The sequence below is a fragment of the Peromyscus californicus genome, unplaced genomic scaffold, assembly GCF_007827085.1.
Source record: "Peromyscus californicus insignis strain IS unplaced genomic scaffold, ASM782708v3 Scaffold_4__1_contigs__length_199733344, whole genome shotgun sequence".
Taxonomy (NCBI): Eukaryota; Metazoa; Chordata; class Mammalia; order Rodentia; family Cricetidae; genus Peromyscus; species Peromyscus californicus.
Genome location: NW_026294562.1, coordinates 135,227,965 through 135,250,201, shown reverse-complemented (window position 1 = coordinate 135,250,201; position 22,237 = coordinate 135,227,965). Strand labels below are relative to the sequence as shown.

The 22,237-nt window shown below is 42.5% G+C and overlaps 1 protein-coding gene across 1 annotated transcript in view; it reads left to right on the top strand.

Moving 5' to 3' along the window:
- Cers3 (ceramide synthase 3) overlaps positions 1–22,237 on the top strand; it is a 94,991-nt gene that overhangs the window by 578 nt on the left and 72,176 nt on the right. The gene's annotated exons all lie outside the window — the stretch shown is intronic.

Below are 22,237 nucleotides of genomic sequence, written 5' to 3'. Positions count from 1 at the left end.
AGGACCCGTGCTCCTGGCTCTCTCTCTTTGCTGTCGGCTGAGTTGCAGCTGATCCATGAAAGGGATGGGAGAGTGGCTTAGGCACTGAACTCACACACCGCTGGGTTTTGGTTATTAGGAAAACCTGACTCAAGATGACATGAGCAGAGTGGCCACTGTGCCGGCTGGGTGGCCTGTCAATCCATTTCAAACTGTGTCACAGGGCCTTCAGCTCAGAGCAGGCAGGGCTTGCTCACCTCAGGGACAAACTTGTCTAAGTTAGTCCTATCTTTAGGGATGTGATACTCCTTGTCAGGCCCCAAAGAAATTAGCTGGTTGATTAAAGCAGCTAGCCTCATGCAACAAAACAAAACAAAATTTTATTTTTCCTAAATTAAACAGAGTCTTAGGAAAGAAGTTCTTGTAAAAAAAATTTTAAGTTTCTGGAAAATCTTTATACAGCTCTAGGGAAAGAAACGTTTGGGACTCCCTAGGTGATGAATATTAATTTATTCATTAACCATTGGTGTTCAATGTCTCCTTTCTCTGTCTCTGCCCCTTCCTCTTTGTGTGTGTGTATCTCTGTCTCTCTGTCTCTCTGTCTGTCTGTCTGTCTATCAATGTCTGTCTTGCTGGGGAAGGAACCTAGGCCCTTATGTAAGCTGAGTAAATCATCTACCACTGAGCTACATCCCTAGTCTTTTATGTGGTTTCTCTACCGTGCCTGAGAGTCCAAACTTTTAATTTTCTTACTTTTCATCCTCCTATAAGCCTTTTTTTTTTAAACCTCAAGAGGGGAATTGCAATTATAATTTTATCCATGTTGGTCAAAAGAAAAATACTTTAAGGAGATAACAGGCACGTGTATGGGTAACAACTATACAAAATATTTCTAAAATAACAATCAAATTGATTAACATGATTTTGAAGATAATTCTTGGTAATGTCTACATTTATTATTGATAATTTATTAGTTCTAAACATTGGTTAGTTGTGTTAGCTACAACCTCTATTTGTTATTCAGTCCTTGCTGTACATATATGTATTTTCTCATTTAATTCAAGGAGATGGAGTTTATAGTCTATGCACCTTCCATACAAGAAAGTTTAGCTTCAGTGTGTTTTAGACTGGTGTAACTCATGAGAAAGGCAAAGTTTTTGTGGCCTTTTACATACCCAAGTGCAGAATTTTTCATTCCCTATTCCATTAGCCTTCCAGTGTCCTTAATGTAGAGAGGTATTTCCAAAGCCATTGGTAACATTTAAACATTCCAACTTGTAATCATTTAAAAAAAAAAAACTTTTAAGTTAGCACGAAAAGTCCAAGTTTTCCTTATGGTGTTTTATGAGAACTTAATTCTGGTCGGCTCCCCTCTGCCGTCTCCCTCTAGCCCTGCACTGTGCTGTTCTGTTCTCAGTAATCCCACCATCCCCGTTCACATCCATGTGCTCTGTCGTCCCTCCTCCACTGTTAGTCTTTTCCCTGTGACCCCCTCTCCACACCCAGCCCCACAGAAATACCCCTATGGAAATAAAAACTGAAGCTAGGCTGTGCATCTGTGGGAACGTGCAGTATTTGTCTCTCTGAGTCTGGCTCACCTTACTTAATGTAATATTATCTGTTTTTATCTGTTGTCTGTGCATTTATTTTCTTTTTTATGATGTATTTTATTTCTAATTATGTTCATGTGCATACATCTGTATGAAGGTATGTACACATAAGTGTAGGTACCCACAGAGGCCAGAAGTTGGTGTTGGATTGCCTAGAGATGGAGTCCTAGGTGGCTGTTATTCATCAGACATGGATGCTGGGAAATAAACTTGGCTCCTGTGCAACAGCAGTATGTGCTCTTAACCATGCAGCCATCTTTCTAGCTCCTCTTGTGAATTTTTAAATTTTATTTTTCTTTACAGATGAAGAAAATTCTCTTGTTTATATGTATCATTATCTCTTCCTATGTTGGTGGAATCTAGGCTGGTTCCATTTCCTGGCTATTATGGATAGAACAATAATGAACAAGGATGTACGAGTGTCTCTGTGGCTGGGTATAGCATCCTTCCAGTGTATGCCCAGGAGTAGGGTAGCTGGGTCATATGGTAGTTCTAATTTTAGCTTTTTGAGAAACCTCCACTCCGACTTCCATAGTGGCCGCACCAGTTTACACTCCTACCAAGAGTCAGTAAGTGTTTCTCTTCCCCACATGCTTGGTATTTGTTGTTGTCTGTTTTCCCATTGGTAACTATTCTGACTTGGGTAAGAGGGAATCTCAAGGTGGTTTCAAAAGGAATCTCAAAGTGGTTTTAATTTTCGTTTCTCTGATGGATATGGATTAAGATTACTTTTAGGAAATATTGGCCATTTGTATTTCTTTTAAGAACTGTATGCTTAATTCTGTAGCCCATTTATCAATTAGCACATTTTTGTGGTATTTGATTTTTGCAGTTCTTTTTATATTCTAGACATTAGCTCTGCCAGAAATATAGCTTGCAAAGATTTTCTCCCATTCTTTAGACTGTCTGTTCATTCTACCAATAATTTTCTTGCTGTGAAGAAACTCTTTCAATTCTGTATAATCCCATTTGTCAATTATTGGAGATATTAGAGTCTTATAACAAAACATTCCAATTTGGTAGCTTATTAAAAAAATAAGCTTAAACATCAACCTATAGTTTGTTATAGATTGGGGTGAAGGTGTGGTGTGCTTGACAGAGTGTAGACAAGAAAGATTTGAATGTGAGTCACTGTTTCCTGCTAACTGTGACTTAGCCAGGACAGTAAAATTCTTTAAACCTTGATTCCCTTATCTGTGGCATACTATTTTAATGCCTGTTATGTAAGGTTGGGTGTTAGGATGGAAAGAAAGGCAGATGTTAGGCGCCGTTCACATGGCAGTTGTAGCTCTTGCTAAATAGAACTTAATTCTCCATTTTGTGATTATTGGTGAATGCTTTCCATGTGCTCTAGGCTCAAGACCATCAACACTGCAAGAGTGGACAAACCCTGCCCCCGTGGAGCTGACTGTCCAGGCAGCCTGCTTTTTGGTAGGATAGGGACTTTTTGAATGTCACTTTTTGTGATTACTGAAATTATTTTTTTGTGGAACTGATCCATCCTTGAAACTGCCTCAAAGAAAAGTAGTGAGTAAGTGAAAGGTGTATGCTAAAACATCCCCACAGTATAATAAACCTAGTGAAGAGCAGGCATAGAAGGCATTTCATTCCTCAAAGTCAGCTTGTGTTCATCATTGCAAAATGACAGATCAGGGGAGCTAATATTTCTATACACCTGTCTGACATACAAACAGATTTCGGATGCAAGTTTTCTCAGGTCCCAAAGCCATTGCAGAGGTGCTACTAGAAGCTGACAGACACATGGCAAGAAGGTACCAGCAGCTCCCTCACACCAGCCTTAGGCTTCCCAGGAATTTTCCAGTGTAAGTGAGGAGGCAACGTGAAGAGACCAACCCATAAATATATGAGAAAAGATAGACTGTGGACAAGAGTGATGGAGGCGCTCACAGCAAGAAGGCTGGATTCAATTGATTTGGGTTTATCAGTTTGCATACAAAACGGTAGTTTGGGGCCAGCAAGATAGAGAGTGAAGGTACCTGCTGCAATCGATTGACCATCTGAGTTTGCCCTTGAGACCCACACGGTAGAAGGAGAGGGGCAACTCCTACAGTTTGTCATGTGCCCACCCCCCCCCCACACACAGATGCACCGGGGTGTGTTTGAGAGTTTGTAACACGCACACACACTTCCTGAGATGGACTCACCCTGTGTCTAAGGTTGGCCTTGACCTCACTATGGAGCCCAGGCCTGGTAATTATTTTAATCCTCCTGCCTCAGCCTGCTGAGTTCTATGAATTGGAACAAACAAACAAACAAACAAATAAATACTGCTACCACCAGCTAAGATTTTTTTAACCAAAATCCTCACATTTTTTTCTGCTTCATATTGGTATATACAAACCCAACTTTTGTGTCTCTGCACAATTAGGAAAGGAACCCCAAAGATATGTACATTTCTCGTTGATGGGAAGAATATAAAACTTACAGGCAGGGCTGCTTAGATTATTTGAAATAGATCAACTATTACACTAAGGGACTCGAGACAACTATTTACCCTATCCATATTCTAAAATGAAGTACTTTATGAGAAAACTCTTGTGATAAACCATTGATTTCTCCACGGTGTACTTGTCTGCTGGAACAAGGCCATTTGTCTTATTTTGATTCCTTTGTCAGGCGTATTTTATCAGACAGTCAATAAATACTTGTTGATTATATTGAGCCTGACACAGGCTAGCAGTAAACTAATCATTTCAAGATTTAAGCAGAAAAATTCTCAGAGCAGTTTTTTTTTTCAATAATGAAGATTACTCAAGTTTGATATCTAAATTGGCTTCAATTTCTTCTCTTCAAAGTCTGTTTTCTTGTCTGACCTGGGAATAAAACTATAAAAACATAAAATATGCTGATGCAAAGAAAATTTAAATTATGCTCATCTGTAATGTTGTACACGTTACAGGACCCTTGCCATGTTCTACTTTGGGTCAAAGTTACAGGGTCTCCTAATGAGCTCCTCCTGTTCCATTAACTCCAACTGCCTTTACCTGGATGGTTTCCAGGAACAATCTGCTTGAAGTGGAATTCTAGTCTGTGAACTGTGTGGGAACAAAACAGCATAGCTCCCCGAATCGATGACTGAAAAATAGCAGGCAAATGTTGGTCTCACAGGCTAGACTATTGCTGCCACTTTTAAATGTTCTTAACCATTATTGATAGTAAGAAGTACTTTTCAGGCAGGTGGTCCTTTAGTTACTATCCAGTGCACTGCCCTACACATACACACACACACACACACACACACACACACACACACACACACACACACATACACACACACACACACACACTTTCCTGAAATAGTATCATAAAGAGACACTTGATACTTACTGATCTTAACTTTTATATTCCTTCCTACTTTATAAAGTTGCTCAACATGGAAATGGTTCTCAACATGAGATATGAATGAGAAATCTACTGGGGACTTTTAAAGGAGGGTGTGGCATGTCAGTAGAGTGGACTGGGGATTTTAGGGACATCTGTGGATACTGGTATTTGTGATCAGTGATCTCAGTACCACAGGAAATTGGGAGCTGTTTGGATATCCATGTGGAAAGAAAAATGGTTGCCCTAAAATGTATTGATCTAGACGTAGCAGACAAAACAGAATAACCTCCAGACCTATGTGGGTCTAACAATATGGCTGGCACAATAAAGAAGATCGTGCTGAAATGTAAAAAGCACAAAGTAGATTTTATAAACTCGCTGTAGAGAAAGAACATGGGACTGGCAAGATGGCTCAGTGATAAAAACACTTTCTGAACAGTCCGGTCCCTGGAACCCATGGGGGAAGAAGAGAACCAGTTCCTGAGCATTGCCCTCTGACCTCCACAAACATATCACAGAATGATCACACACACACACATCCTACATACCCATATTAGTAATAAAAAATAAATAATAATAAATGGATAAAAGTATGAAGTATCTCATTGATAATTTTATAGTGATTGCTCATTGAAATGATAATATTTTTAAGTATTGGGTTATATAAATGTTAAAATAAATTTGAGTTTATTTTTGCTTATAAAAGATAGGTACTAGAAAATTTAAAACTGTATGTGACCTCCATTTTTATTATCTACCGAGCAGCATTGTTCTGGATGACAAAAGTAGACTATGTTTATGACTTTGGCATGGGCCATGGTTTCTTAAATAAGATACAAAATTGCATGGTGAAAAAAAAATCTGTAGATAGGACTGTATTAGAATGGAGAAATTCAGACTCTTGAAGCATACCATTGAGAGGAAAAGCCAAGCTGCGGAGGGAAAGGAGACATGTGCCTTGCTTATAGCTAATAAACTCATGTCCAAGACATGCAAACAAGTCAAAAACATTTGATTGTCTTCAGTTAGCACACAAACTAATAGGCTGCATTATGACAGCGTCAGTCATACTTTGCTCATACTGACAACCCCCTTAAACACATCAATTCTGAAAGGTCAATATAGCAGAAAAATGAGCAAGAGATTTAAGCAGGTGCATCACAGACATGCAGCCACATGGCTGAGAACCCAAAGTGTCCTCGGTGTTGTCAACTATCAGGAACTGAAAATGAAGACCACAATGCTGTACTTCTGTACACCCACCAAAAGTCCCACAGAGTGCTGGCAGAACTCTGAGACACTCCAGTGGCAGTATATTTGACACTTTTGGATACATTTTTTTGTTTAGACATGTCTACTTGACCTGAATATGTGAATGATTTATACTCTGGCATTTCTACGTCTAGGGCGTAACGTCCTATGGGCATGTCTACTTTCAAGAATATTCATAGCTATTGGCATCAATTATTATAGCCCTAGACTGAGAACAGCCCAAATCTGCACCAACAGTAGTGTGGGAAAACAGTTTACAATAAAGTCACATAGTAAAATAGTAAACATGAGGGAAAATGGGCCAACTGTTGCATGTGATAACATGGATACATCTCAGTCCTCACAGTTGAGATGAGGATTCTGTATGGTTCTGTTGTTAGCAAGTTCAACAGAAGCAACATTAACCTGTGGTGCTGCGAGTTGGGATGGGATAAAGGAGGAGGAGGGTGGGGTAGTGTGGGACAGGGACACAGAGGGAACTACAGGATGTTGGCAACACTGCCATCTCTTTACCACAGTTGAGTTGCTGATGCTAGGACTACACAGTCAGAAACCCTGATCTAATGGTCTAGGTTAGGGAAAAGCATAGTTCTAAAATGTCTGCCAGCCATTCATACGTAGAGCCGAGGCTGAGAAGCAGTCTTTGAAAGCTCACTACTGTGACCAAACCCTCACTGTTATACCTGGGTGTGCAAGACCCTGTTGCTCAAGTTCTCCTGACTATGATGTGACTATGTCCACAGTGAGAAATTCTGCAGTGTAGGGATCCACAGTGTTAAATGCCTTGGAAAACTGCCAATCCTGAGTCAGCAGGTCAGCTTTGGAAAGCATGTCTACCCTATTTAAGGCCTGTCACTCAGATAACTGTTGCCAGATCTGATTTTTGAAATAAACCTGCAGTTCTGGGTTTCTGTTTTAAATGTTGGCTCATATCAAGTTCTACCATCAGTTTGGAACTCTGACTTAAAATTTCAAAGCTAGAAGGCAACTTAGGGATTTGTTTGTCTAATATAACATATTACATCTCTCTTTTTCTGCTACTGTGGGGTATGAATTTAAACAGGACATCTAACACATGCACACATACATATGCATAACACACACTGTTTAAGTAGAATACTATCATATACCCTCAAGTTAACATAATCATTTGCATATTTAGTTTACCTACGTTGTATCTATTTGGAGGTAATCTTAGGAGTTACATCTGTGGCTCCCAAGTTGATTATATTAGCATTGTTTTTCACATCCTGGGGAGGAGGGATATATGGGCCAGGCAACTCCCTTTAATTGTCAATTGTCTCTGAGGTTCTGGAGGTTTGTGGTCTTTTCCAAAGGGGAGATGTTGGGTAGACATTTGACTACTCTGAGCCCCCCACCTCTCCTTGCCCTCCACCCCGCACACACTACTCCATTAGAACTTCTTGTACTCGTGTGGGAAGGGCTTTCCATGCTCAGGGGACTTCTGACTTTTAGTTTTTAACCTGTCAAGAAGATTGTTCAAAACCACTTTCTTCAAAAATCATAAAAAGCAGTAATAAAAACTGATCTTTTGTGCGGGGTGTGATGATACATGCCTGTAATCCCAGCATTCCTGAGACCAAAGCAGGAGCATTGGGAGTTGCTGGCTAGGGTTGTCTACACAGTGAGATGCTGACATATAATAATAATAATAATAATAATAATAATAATAATAATAATAATAATAATATAACAATAATAAAAACAAAAAAGAAAACCAAGCAAGCAAACAAAAGCAAAAGTAATATCATTTGTGCAGTGTATGCAGATATTGGTTTAATGAAAGGCAAAGTCAGGTAATGCACAGAGAGGCCATACTTTGACCCCTAGTGCCTAAATTTGAAATATGCTCGGATTTCTAAATTTGGGTCTGTGCCCTGAGCATGTCCCTTCTACACTCTAAGCTTGATCTTCTCCTTCAAGTTGTAGGAATAATTATTGCTGGAGGCTGTGATGCGTGAACACTGGGGAGCTGGTACCTGTGACGTGTTGGACACTAGTTATCATTTAATGAGCATCTAGTAATCTGTAGAAAGGCAGTTTGTTATTGTTCCAGACTCTCAGCTGTAAAACTGGTTTGGGTGGCATTGGACAGCTCACTCGTGTCTTCTACTTTCTCCCCTGGGTTTATGTGAACTAGATCTCTCCTCCCACTGCCTATGGGGCAGTAAAGAACTCAGACAGAAGGGGCCTGCACCTCATATACTGACACTGAGCCTGCTGATGCCCTGCCTGCTTTCTGGTAGGAGAGTAAATGGTGAGGAGAGAAGATCTGGAGAGAAGATCTCGGAGGCACCAGTAAGCTGCAAATTGAACAATGGACTCCTGATGACCCGTAGGGAACTTCCTCTGTGTGTGGTAGTTCAGCTGGATTATCAGAAAGTCTGAGGATTGGGAGCACAGCACAGATCTTTGATGTCCAGAGTGCCTAAGAGTTCTGGAGTTACAGACCAATTTTGGGGCCCTCTAAGCAGGCCCACCACAAAAACTAGAGAGCTCATGGCCAGAGTGCCAATGTCAGCTTAAAGCCTTTAGCCCAGCCCAATGCTTCTTCCTAGCTACTGTTTCCTGCTCAATACACAGTGTGTGTACGCACTTTCTTCTACTTTCTTCCCCAGTCATCTCCTTATGGCCACCCCTAGATCTGGGAGTGTGAGATGATGTACCTTCCTGGAGGGAGACCAGAACTGGAAAGATTTCACACAGGCCCCTTCTCTGCAAAACTGACAGTAGTAATTTGTAGTTTGCTTCTGCCAACTTTATATTTGGGCAGAAAAAAATTTTCAATGATACTCAGTTTTTGTTTATTTATTTTTAATTTTAATGTGTGTGTGTGTGTGTGTGTGTGTGTGTGTGTGTGTGTGTGTGTGTGTGTGTCTGTGTGTTTGTACATGTGTGTGCAGGTGCCCATCAAGGCCAGAAAAGAGTACTGGATCCCTTGTGGGTGGTCATGAGCTGCCTGCTGTGCATGCTGGGAATGGAATCGCAGTCCTCTATGAGAGTGAGTGCTCTTTAACATTGGGCTGCTTCTCAAGTCCCAAGCGTTTGTTTAAAGAAGCACTTTTATTTTAGTTGATTCTTTTGAATTCCAGGGATGGAACTGAGGCCCTAGCACATGCTAAGCACATGTGCTACCTATAAGTTATAGGCCTTCAGCCCAAAAATAAATTTCGAAAAGAAAACCTAGGGACCTCTGGACTCAGAATCAGTATTGATGGAGGGGTAGTGAGAACATCACAATGGTGTGTTGCTCCCCCGGGGAAGAGCCTTGGTAATGTGTAGGATGTGCTGAACTGGGAATTCTCTTCCTTAGCACAGCATTATCTCCCATTCGTACCAGCTGATTTTCATTAATAGACAGACCACAGGGAGATGCAACAGAAATTATATAAATGTATGTTGATAAAACTGAGAGAATTCCCTTTTTAAAGTAAGTGTGTACTTAGAAATTCTGGCAACCTGGAGAAACGTTTATTTCTTAAGTAATAGGTTGGTTTTAAACAGAATACAGTTTTTTTTTTCTTGCACCTTTGTTCGCAAAGTTTCTCTAAATTTAAAGCAATAGATTTGACCTTGCCCAAGAGTACTGAGCCAAGAAACACATTGACTGTGTCCCAGGCTTTTTAGATCACCCTGACATTTCTATTCTGTGCCTCCTTGCCTTGTCTTCTTAAAGTCTGAGCACTGCACTTTTCTCTTCCTGAAGTGGACTCTTGCGCTAACACTGGGCAGGGAAGGGGAGCGCTTTCCAGCCATGCCTTCTTACTTGTACTTGACAGATAAATCCCAATGGCCAGAGCCACAGATGGAGGCCAAAGGAGAGGTAAGACAGAGGCAGGCCCTCCCTTGTCAAATGAGAGAACACTGGCTGTCCCAGCAGGAGCCCAGCACCTTGGCCCCATGCCAGAGATTGGGGTCAGAAGAAAATCGTGTTTTTCATTTTCTAACTTTATTATGATTTAGCAGACCAAGATGAAAGCAGTTGAAACCATGTATCTGCCCCTCTCCTCTTTTCCTGCCCCACCCCCTGGGTTCACACCCACCTCATCACCTTCATCCACAGGTAACTAGAAGCTGACGTCTTGTTCCTTTCTAGGGGCCCATCACTGTGCAGGGACAGCAGGCTGTACAGCAGGAAACCCTGCCTTTAAGCATTGTGTAAGCCTATATTTTAAAATATTACTGGATTAGTAAGGCGCTTTGATGAAGTAATTCCCAAAACTGGGAATTACTTCATCAAAGCGCCTTACTAATCCAGTCCCTGAAAGTGACTCAGCTTCCTACACAGGAAGGGATCTGACAGCAGATGCTTCTACTTCCTGCTTGGTCAAGGTGTGCCCCACGTCCTCCCTTGGGTCCTTTCCTCTTTTATAAAATGATGCATTTGGTGACCCTGCCCAAGACAATTCCCGTGATATAAGAACTCTTGTCACTGACAGCATGTGACTGTCAAGTCATTCAAAAAGTTGTCCTCCAGCAACACCTGCTGTGGTTGACCTAAACACAGACCTGGTTACTCCCCCAGACCAGAGATGATAGCTGGCCTTTGTGCCATTGGATGGGCCACAGTGCCATTATTGAGGATGGTTGGGAGTAAACACAATACTAACACCTACAGTTTACTGGGCACTTAGTACATCAATCAGGTGCTATCACTGAAATAGATCTCAAGAATACTTACATGGCAGACATTGTACTAAGTGATTTAGACAGGTGGCCTTGTTTAGTCCTGACCCACATCTTACAAAATGGACAGGATTGCATGCATCTTACAGATGAATAATTCAAAACTTAGGAAATGTCACTTGTGTTAGGTTGTGTAGCCAAGGAAGAGGTAAAGGTGGTAGTCAAGTTTCCCTATTCTTGTTCCCAATATGCTACTGGGCCTTGGTTCCTATATGCCTGTCCTAACGAGTCTACTCCAGTGTGCTGCGTGGAGAGGTATCTCTCCCCACACCCCACCCCCGAATAAGTCCACTGAACAGAATGATCGAAACTTCATTACACTGTAATATGCACTCTCCAGGACTTGAGCCCAGATTTTTTGCTTAACACAGCTGGTACCCATTATGTAGGCTTCCCTTACTGTAAGAAGAATGTAAAATCAGTCATCCATTCTCAGCCTGAGAGATACGGAGAATATGATTAGGGGCTGGGGGTGTCCCATCGTTCTCCTTGAGAGTCTTGCTAAACTTAGTGTCTAATCGTAGTATTTAACTAAACTTGCAGCTGATTCTTCCTCGTATCCAGTAGGTTAGACCAGGTAACATTACAGGTAACATTCATCCAGCACTTTAGTGTGTCCAGGTTTGTCTGCATGGTAACCACCCTTAATCCTGCACCAGGTCTTTGCAATAACAGAATTAACCCCACTTAGCAGGTGAGCAAACGAGGGTTCAGAGCAACGGGGCTGCCTAAGTTTACTCAGTTATTCAACGACAGGCTCTCAAACTGTATTTCCCCTGGGCTAGGGGGAGTCCACCTTTAGAATTTAAATCTCTTTAATTTGTAGGCTCTATGAAAAAAAGACAGTGAGTTCTTTGAGGTGGTGTGTCAAACACATTTTCATTTTTGTTGGCTTTTTTCTGCTTTTCATGTTGCCCATCAGTTACCAACTTGCCTTTTGTATGGCAGCCTTGCTGCCCAAGTCCCTTCTCTCCTAACAGGGAAGGGCAACACCCTTGAGCAGCACATAGGGATCTTTGAGGACATGACAGTAAGTAGATCTGGAGCCTCTCAGGTTAGAAAGCTGAGGCCGAGCCAGGTGACTCAGCTTTGGCCCTTTGTGAGTCACAGGCAGCAGGTTCCTGTTCCCTTGCATTGCCTGACCCACTCTCTTGTGCCAGAGACTAATGACAGGATGATTGGCAAAGTAGACATGACTCACCAGGCAAGGGAGGACCTGCTGGAGAGGGACAGAGTGTGGGAAAGAAACTGCTGACATGCTGCTGCTATTCAGACTGGCATGCCTGACACCATTGTCGGGCTGCTCGGGTACTATTTACCTTTTAGTCTCCCTGGATTAACCAAAGAGAAGACAAGAAGAGGTGTTAATGAAGCTCTGCCTCCAAAAGCAGAAGTGCCAGCCCCATGGAATGTTCTCAGAGTCCCTCTGCTCATCTTTCCTTTGAACTGTAATATTTATGTCCTCCTAAGACTGCTCTGCTCTGGAACTTGGCTTTGCCCACATCTGGTTGCATCATGCCTGTTTTCTGCAGATTTCTGCTCCTTTATTAGTCTAAGGCTCACTTATCTCCCTTAGTCCTGAGTGGGCTCTGCTGCTATCTGGCCTGTTAATGATGGGGGAGGGATAAACCACAGTGTCCAAGCAGACAGGAGGAAAACCCTCAGGAGGAGTATTGGGGAAAACTGTCCTCTGGAACTTCAGGTCCTCTGGCTCTGACTTCAGTTGTTGGTTTGTAGGTAGATCCCAGGGAACTGTCGTCCAGGCCAGTAAGGAAACACACTTTAGATGTTCCCTTGTTAGAACACAAAATTCCAGTAGTCATTAACTCTATGTGTGTGAAAGGGATGTGATGCATTTTTCGTAGGTAACCAACATGGCTTATTCAAGTTAACCGTTAGTGTTTGTAAATGAAACATTTACTTTAAAAATTATCTTCTGAAAACATCAATGTGAGATGGATCCTCTTAGCAGCCCCCATTTGTCAGGGAACTGGATGCACAGGAAAATACCAGCTGCCAGATTCCTCAGCTGAAGCAATGAAACAAGATTGTTTAATTTGAACCCTTCAATAAACCATTTAGAAATAATCCTAATATTAACTCAACAGCAACGAAATTCAAACTTTTAAATAACCCAGAACTATAGAATGTCAATTATTTTTCATATTTCTGTTCAGTTTTTATCTTTACACACATATGTAAATGTACAAAATAATATAACACAGTGAGATCATATGCCATTATAAGAACATAGAAATGTGACTTTGAAATTGTGTGCTATTTTTTGTTTCATAAATATTTTTATGCTGATAAATTTTATAATTTTAAACATTGACTACATATTGTTCCTCAGAGTTAACATTCCAAGTGGAGACATTTTGCATTGATTCAGTGGGTAATATGAGCCTGAGGATGTGAGTTTGACCGCAGAATTCCCATGGTGGAAAGAGAGACACATTCGGGTGCGCACACACGTAAATGTAATGCATTTTCACTGTTGTTTTAAAAAACAGTGTGTGTGTGTGTGTGTGTGTGTGTGTGTGTGTGTGTGTGTGTATGTGTGTGTGAGATGCCAGGGTGTGGGCACATACATTCCACCACAGCACTCATGTGGAGGTCAAACACTAAATTTTAGGGGCTGATTCTCCTGGCACCCTGGGTCTCAGGAACATCATGAGATGTACACAGCAAGCACTTTTATCATCTGAGCCATCTTGCCAACTAAATATTTTTAAAGCCTAATATTACTAACACTGAAGATATTTATAACTGTATTTTTTATTATTTAATTTCCAAGAGAGTGGTATAATTTATGTTTTACCACTAACATATAAATCTAAGAGTTTTACTGTGTGAGAGTTAGCACCAAATGTTATTTTCAATAATTTCTAATTTAACAGATACCAATTACAAACTTTTAGAATGTGGAAGTTCACTTAGTTCCTCTTGTCCCCAGGATAACTTTATGGCAATTAATAACTGTCCTAGTTAGAGTTTCCATTGCTGCAATGAAACACCATCACCAAAAGGCAAGCTGGGGAGAAAGGGTTTATTTGGCTTACACTTCAGCATTGCTGTTCATCACTGAAGGAAGTTAGGACAGAAACTCAAACAGGGCAGGAACCTGCAGGCAGGAGCTGATGCAGAGGCTATGAAGTGATGCTACTTACTGGCTTGCTTCCCTGGCTTGCTCAGCCTGCTTTCTTATAGAAACCAGGACCACCATCCCAGGGATGGCACCACCTACCATGGACTGGGCCCTTCCGCATCAATCACTAAATGAAAAAATGCCTTACAGCTGGATCTCATGGAGGCAGGCATTTCCTCAACTGTGGCTCCTTCCTCTCTGATGACTCCAGAGAGTTGTGTCCAAGTTGACACAAAACCAGCCAGTACAATAACTGACTACAGTTTATCATTTCACAGAACCTGTAACAGTGGTTTGCAAGTATTTACCCATTGACTCATTCTCACAACCTGACAGGGAGGTACAGTTCCACTTCCATTTCATAGATGGGGAAACAGATCATTAATTGTCCAGAGGCTCATGGCTAGTGTACTATCAAAACCAGGCTATGGTCCCACTGGCTCTGAAGTCCCTAAGACTAGTCACTCTATTATTCTACTTCCCCTAATAAGTGTTGGTCATTTGCTAGCTGTGTGCAAAGTTCTAAGTGCTACTGTGGGCCACTAGAGAGTAACCTCTGCTCTTGAGGGTCTTGGGACATAGGAAGGCAATTAGACTCCAAATCAAATCAGTGTATAAATAGGCAGTTACAAATTTGACAAGGGTTGTGGGTTGGGGGAAGCTGGGAGCAATCATAGCATCTCACAAGGGTCCTTTCTTTCTCTAGCTTTGGGCTAGCGGGGCAGAGGGGTCCTGGAAATTTTGGATGGAGGCCTTTCAGAAACATAAGGGAGATGTGATAGACTGGATGAGTGGAAGAAAGACACATGGGAAGAACATTCTAGGCAGAAGGAATGCATGTGTTCTAAAGCTATGAAGACCTATCCTTTCACTCAGGGATGAGAGAACAAACCTACTCACTATCACAGGATCCCAGAGTGAGTGGAGGGAAGGCACAGGGTGACCAGAGAAGTAAGCAAAGCTCTCACCATCCAGGGAAATCCTACAAGTGTATTAGCTCCAGAAGACTCAGCACAGAAAAGTGGGGCTCCAGATAGGCTAGAGTCATTGTGGGCAATAGGACTCCAGTGGAACCTTGCCCAGGTAGAGTCTCTCTGCACACAGCAGCAGATGTGAATTCTGCCTAGAACCTTTCTAGGAAGCCCGAGTAATTGCCAGGCACTTCATAAGGTCGATTGACACAGCTTGAAGAGACAAGCACTGGAGATCACTGTCTCCTGGAAAAGAACTTGACCCCAAACAGACTCCCAGACAGGTCATTGGGTTATCACATGATTAGTAATGATTCATAGACTGTCCCTTACAGAAAGTGGCAGCTGGCTCATGGGACATTGAGTTTTGGGACTTATGGGAACAACTTCCAGTCATCGCCTGACCTGAAAACACAATGAAGAAAACTCCACGATCTTTTGACTTGTCCTAGAGACCATAGTCATCTGTTGTCTAATATTAGAGTTGGGGTAGAAAGATGGGTACCTTTTCCATCAAGGTGAGCTGGGCCCAGTGAGGGCTGGACTCAGGAGGGGTTGGCCTGTGGGAAGAACTCTACATACAATACATAGCAATGGCAGGTAGAAGAAACAGTCACTGCCCTAGGATAGTGAGACCCACAGACTTAGAAGACTGGATTCAGAGGAGTCCTGATGTGCAGCGGAATGTGCAGAAACCCCTCAGGAACTTGCTATAACATGGCCATTAGGGTACATTGTAGAGCTGCTCCTTGGGAGAGAGCTAGCTCACTGCGGAACCCATGCTGGAGGGATGGCCTGGAATTCCCTGGCTGCTAGAGGAACCTGGATGACTTCACTGCAAACTCTCTAGAACCTAGAAGCAAAACCCCTTTCTCTGAATGTATCTCCACTGCCTGGGGCCAGCTGGCATGGGGAACGTATCATGGGATTGGATTTATTTTTCCAAAGCAGGCAAAATATTAAGTTTGAAGTGGAGAGGTGTTACAGGTGCATACAAGAAGCCCTGCAGGCAGAGCAAATCCTTAGACACCCCTCACTAGATAGGATGGTAACGAAAGCCTAGGTCCCCAACTGATCTCTTATGAAAGAAACCCCCTGATTTCTTTGTATTGAGCTATGTAGTTTAGATGTATCTCCCAGATACATGTTCTTGTATAGTAAATATTTCAAATGTTTTATCTTGGTGTATAGCTTGCATTGTTATTCTCTCACTGGTGTTTTTGATGAGTAGGCATCTCCAGTTTTATAATCTACTTGGAAGCAATACAAAGAGTAGTTCGTGCTTATGACTCCTTTACAGCTTTCCCTCTATAATAATTAGAGTTGCAGCCTTACACATACCACGAAGACTGAGTTCAGTGCCTTGGGTAAGGTAGCTGTTTGGCTCTGTTGTATAGAGCAGCCTAGGACTGGACCAGGGCTAAAGATCAGTTGGCCTGGCAGGTTGCCCTTGTCATCCCCATCTTCAGCTAAAGAAGGAAGAACAAAATCAGGACATGTAGCCTTGTCTGTTGGGAGACGACCCAACTCACTTCCACTCCTGTGTTATGTATGTGGTGGGACACAGCTGTACCCAGCACAAGGGAGGCTGGGAAATGATGCCTCACCTAGAGGGCAGCCACGTGCTCGGGTAACCTGGGCTGGGAATGAAAGTTTAGGACTATGAGATGAAATGAATGCATACTTGGGGACACTTCGATACCCATCAAGGACATCTTTAGGAGATACCACATTCTTTGTCATATATATTCTGCAATTTTGGCTTTTAAAAATCTCTAAGTTTGTACTGAAATTCTTTGAGTATAATTTTTATGAGTATATAATTTTATATGTTTATATATAACTTTAAATGAGTATAATTGCAAATGTGTTCTGAGAAAATTGTTTTAAATTTTTTTTTGTTTTTTCCTTCATGCAAGTTACTTGTTTCTCAATGGGAAGTATGGAAGGTCCCACCTCCTCCTGTTTTTTTTTCCTCCTGTTTTCCAATAGCTATAAGCTTAAGCAGTTACAGTTGTGGATTTTTTTGTTTTTTGGTACTGTGTGTGTGTATGCTGTGTTGTGGGGTGTGTGTGTCCACATGTGCACATTAACAGTCACAGTGTCTCTTAGAGTTAAGTGTCTGTGCCAGGTGCATGGTCTTACTTGACTGCTTGCAGCAGCCATGACTTCCAGTGCTTTGAGAGTTCAAATCTAGAGTGGCTCCTTTCGGGATTGTTCACAGGAAGTGAAGAGCTGCTAATGATTTCCCTTGAGCTTTATCTTAAAGGATAAACCAGTTCCTTGGGGGCTGAGTTTGTAGAGTTAGTTCCAAAGAAAACACCCAGCAGTAATGTAGACAGACACGTTTACTTGGCCCTAGACCCAAATTATAAGGATTGTTTTGCAGTTACCAGACTGAAGTTGCTTGTAGATAATTAACTTAAATATAATTTTGGCTGTATTATCACTCCTCTTGTTCAAAAATACATTCTAGATTCAGTCAGCAGCTCACAGTTCCTGAGTGTGTGCACGAGGGCAGCTCTGTGTAGACTGTGGACATGTCCTTGCTGGTCGCTGACATTTTCTTCCTAGAGAACCCGTCCAGCTCACCTCACTGGTTGCCAAGGCAAAGAGGAACCTGCAGAGACCAAGTAGTAAATACATGTACCTGGTTCCAGGAGAATCACAGACAGACATGCTGAAGAACTGTTGATCGGGTTTATTCATTCGGCTTTGTATCTTGAGGCAGGATCTGTCTGTGTTGCCCAGGCTGACCTTGAACTCCTGAGCTCAAGCCATAGTCTTGCCTCAGAGTCCAAAAATCTGGGAGTAGACAGGACCTTGTTTTTTAATAAACTTCCAGAAAGTCTAGTGTTAAACTGAAAGAGGATAAAAATCTTAATGTGGGAGTCAGCAGGCTTCTCAGAACCACTAAAAAGTCAATGGATCATCATTAGGACCCCTAAGTGACAGACTCACCATTGTGATTTTTCTAAGGTCTCCCTTCCTCCCTCCCTCTCCTCTCTCATTCCCTTCCTCTTTCTTTCTTAGTCTCTCACTCTTTCTCTTGAGTTTTTATTTACTCTAACTGTATGTGTGTCGATATGCATGATGTGTGAGTGTGTATGTACACATGACATAACACATGTGTGGGAGTGAGAGGCCAACTTCATAGAGTTGATTTTCTCTCCCCATTTTTATAAGGGTTCCAGTGTAGCCATAAGTTTTCTCTGGTCCCACCCAGCCCTGTAGTCCCATAGCCGCTTATAAAATAATCACTCAGAGGCTTAATATTATTTACAAATGGTATGGCTTATGGCAAGCCTTTTGCTAGCTAGCTCTTATATCTAATATTAACCCATTTCTATTCATCTATGTTTTATCACGTTCTGTGGCTTTACCAATCTGCTGGCATGTTGCTCCTTGAGCAGCAGGCTGGCATCTCTACAGACTCTGCCTTTCTCTTTCCTGTCTCTCTCCTTGGATTTCCCACCTGCCTCTAAGCTGCCTTGCCATAGGCCAAAGCAGCTTATTTATTAGCCAATGAGAGCAACATATATTCACAGCTTACAGAAAGACATCCCCCAGCTTTCCAGAGATTGACTTCAGGTCACCATGCTTGGGTGGCAGGAGCCTTTACTGACTGAGCCACCTTGCCAGCCCTGTCTTCCTTTTAGAGCAGTAGCATAGGAAGGTTTAAACACAGATGTCTTTCCGTTTTAATATTTTGTAGCTGTCCTTTCCACTTAAATATTGGTGAACTATTGTAGCAATTAGCCAGTGCAAAGTTTCCATTCTTCTCCTTGTGTAGGCAATACATCACAAGGATCTTTATAAGACTCCAAGTCAGGGATCCAGCAACCTCTTGTACACTGAACAAAATACAGAAATGAGAGACTCAAGCCTTATGTATGGGTCTTGGTAACTACTATGAGTTAGAGAAGACAAAGCAGGAGCAAAGTGGAGGAAGAAAGAGGGAAAGGGACCATCAGGACCCCTCGTCAGCACAATGAGACTGTAAACTAGACCAGCGCTCGCTGGCCTGTTCCCCTCAGTTATGCAGGGAAGTTCTTGCTTCTCCGTGTACTGTTTGGAGGAAATCTCTATGGCAGGCACCAAATTTAAGGCTCACAGCCAAATTGGAGCTACCAGTTCTACTAAAGGAGGATGCGGAAGATGCTTCCAGGTCATTCTGGGATCTTGGCCATAGACAAGAGGATTTCTCAGTGTCTTACACAAAAGACATTATTGGAGATGATCACATTCCTGAAGAACCAGATTTGGATGACAATGGAACCAGGAAATGAGGCAGGCCATGGATCTGCATTTCCTGTGCAGCAGCAGCCTATGCAGGGTGACACTTGAGGATGGCACTGGCTGCTGCAGGCCTGACATCCCAAGGAAAGCATCAGATGGAGTATGCCCGCTTACATTCTGATGCTAAGAAATAGAGGTGTCTCCACCGGCTCCCATTTAGACAGTATCACTGGCATGTATGGTAGTGACTTCTCATGCTTTTCTGTGGGGGCTGAATACTGACTAACCTCCAAAGTGACCTGCCCAGTGCACTAGGGTCAGAGAGAGGTGACTCTGTTACTCTGAAACTTGCCAGAATTGTGTTTACAGCTAGTGCAGGTTGTATCTTTAAAAGCCTTACCAAGAGGCTAGGAGAACGTGATTTCTTTTGAGCTAAAAGCCTGACATGGCTCAATGACTTGGAGGCTCAATGACATGGTGGGTCATCTGAGGGAGACATGCCTTCAGGAGAGTTTGTTTTTGTTTAATATTGTTTTGTGGCAGCCTCTGGCTATACAGTTTAGATTGGCCTTGACCTCGAAATCCTCCTGCCTGTTTATTTGTTTTTATGTATATTTCACATATTACACAACTCACTTAAAATGTGAACTTAAATGCTTTTTAGTATATTCTCTGCTGTGTAGTAGCACAGTTTTTGACTATTTCATTTCTCCCAAAGAAATGTCGTAACCCCTCCCTTAGAAATCACTTCCCATTCCCTAAGCCAGTGATGCCATCCCCCAGCCCACCCCAAGGCATCTCCAACCTACTTTCTGTCTCTATGGAGCTGTTTATTATGAATGTTTCATATCCATGAGCTCATATAGTTCGTGCCATTTGTGTCTGGCCTTTTGCCTAAGCTAGGTCTTCAAATGTCAAACAACATGAGTCCTTTCAGCTTCCTTGCTCTCTAGGAGTGACTGGCAGAGCATGTGCAGTCTCTGACAGTTTGAAGACTGTCTTCCCCAGCAGCGTTCCCTTCCGGCCTGATCAACAGCAGTGCTTGGGGGCCCCGACTTTGCTGTGGCCGGTCACTGTTGTTCGGCTGTACTCTAACACTCAGTGCTGTGACAGTGGCCATCTGAGTTTGTGTTTCATTCACGGCCCATAGTGTTGAGCGTCCCTTCTTGTGCTTATTTGCCATGTGCATGTCTCGGGTGAAATGTCCATTCAGATACTTTCTAAAGATGGGCTATTTGTCTTGTTATTTGTGGGCTGTAAAGGTTCTTTGTATATTTGAAACATAAGTCCCTCTGTGCTGGGTGTTTTTGTGTGTCAACTTGGCACAAGCTAGAGTCATCAGAGGAAGGAGCCTCAGTTGAGGAAATGCCTCCATGAGATACACTTGTGAGGCATTTTCTCGTTTAGTGATCAATGGGAGAGGGCCCAGCTCATGGTGGGTGGTGCCATCCCTGGGCTGCTGGTCCTGGGTTCTATAAGAAGGCAGGCTGAGCAAGCAAGGAGAAACAAGCCAGTAAGTACTCTCCATGTCCTCCATGGCCTCTGCATCAGCTCCTGCCTCCAGGATCCTGCCCTGTTTGAGTTCCTGTCCTGACTTCCTTCAGAGATGAACAGCAATGCTGAAGTGTAACCCAAATACACCCTTTCCTCCCCAACTTGCTCTTTGGTTGTGGTGTTTCATCACAGCAATAGGAACCCTGACTAAGACACCCTTATTAGACATATTTTTTTTCTGACACTTTCCTCTATTCTGTAGGTTCTTTACTCCTGTTCTTGGTGGTGTCCATTGATGCACAGAAGACTTTAATTCTGATCTGTTTTTGAGCTGCCTTTTCTCTTGCTTATGAGTTGGGTGCCATATCCGAAGGCCTGGCCTGAGACAGGGTCACCAAGATTCACTCCCATATTGTATTCTAAGAGTTCTATAACTCTGGCTCCTACATTTAGATCTGTGCTTCATTTTGAGTTCTTCTTGTCTTGGGTATCAACAGAGGGCTCTAAGACCCCTGAATCTGCAATCATTGATGTTTGATGGCAACACCCACAGAAAGAGTGCGTAGTGTGGATTGATTTAGTTTAGTTTCTAAGTCTGAGCTGTGTTTTCCAGGCAGTGTTCCTCTGCGTCCTTTCCATCTTCTAGGACATTGTTTCTTTGGTTGCCTGTCTTTATGTTACCAGACATTAGAGTTACTACTGTTTTCCCAGACCTGAAGTCACTGCAAGGATTTACTCCTGTGTAACTTAGAAGCTGCTTGAAGAAGTGTATTTCTCCCAAGACAGAAGAATCTGTGCTGCTTTGAGTTGTGTTTTAAGAGTGAGCAACTTATTTTATGTAGTGATTATTAAACAGTATTAGAAAAATCCCTAACTTCCTGCATTGCTATTTGCTCCCAGCCCTGGTATTTTAAGTATTGTCAGAGCCAATAATGCTATAAATCTGCCAAAGGTGAACTTCTCAAAAGATATGTTTGTCTTTACATCCGTAACTAGCTCTGATTTGGATGATGATAGGCCTAGTAAAAGGTTTTAGCTTGGGTTGATTTCCAAAATCGGTAAAAATTGGAGATAAACTCAAATGTCTATGTTTACTCTTGTTTTGAGCTGTACCTAGGTGTGAAAAGGTGAGTAGCTTTGTCCTGGGTGGTGGGGGAGGTATGCTGGGGTCAAGCCCAGGCCAGAGCCTTGCCTGTGTGAGATAAGTGCTCTATCACTGAGCTGCATCCTCAGCTAGCACACCTTGTCTTGACTTCCTCTACAGGAAACTTTGTCAGATGACAGAGCAACCAAGCTTGACTCTTCAGTTACTTTACAAATAGGGTGTTGCCATTTGTTAGCCCCCTACTCCCCACCCCAGCTGTTTCATCAATTGTCACCACCCTTCCCTGGTTCAGACCACATCAACGCTGGGTCATAATCACCTTGAAATCTAAAATCACTCCTTCATCCCTTTCTTCTGTGAAGCCCCC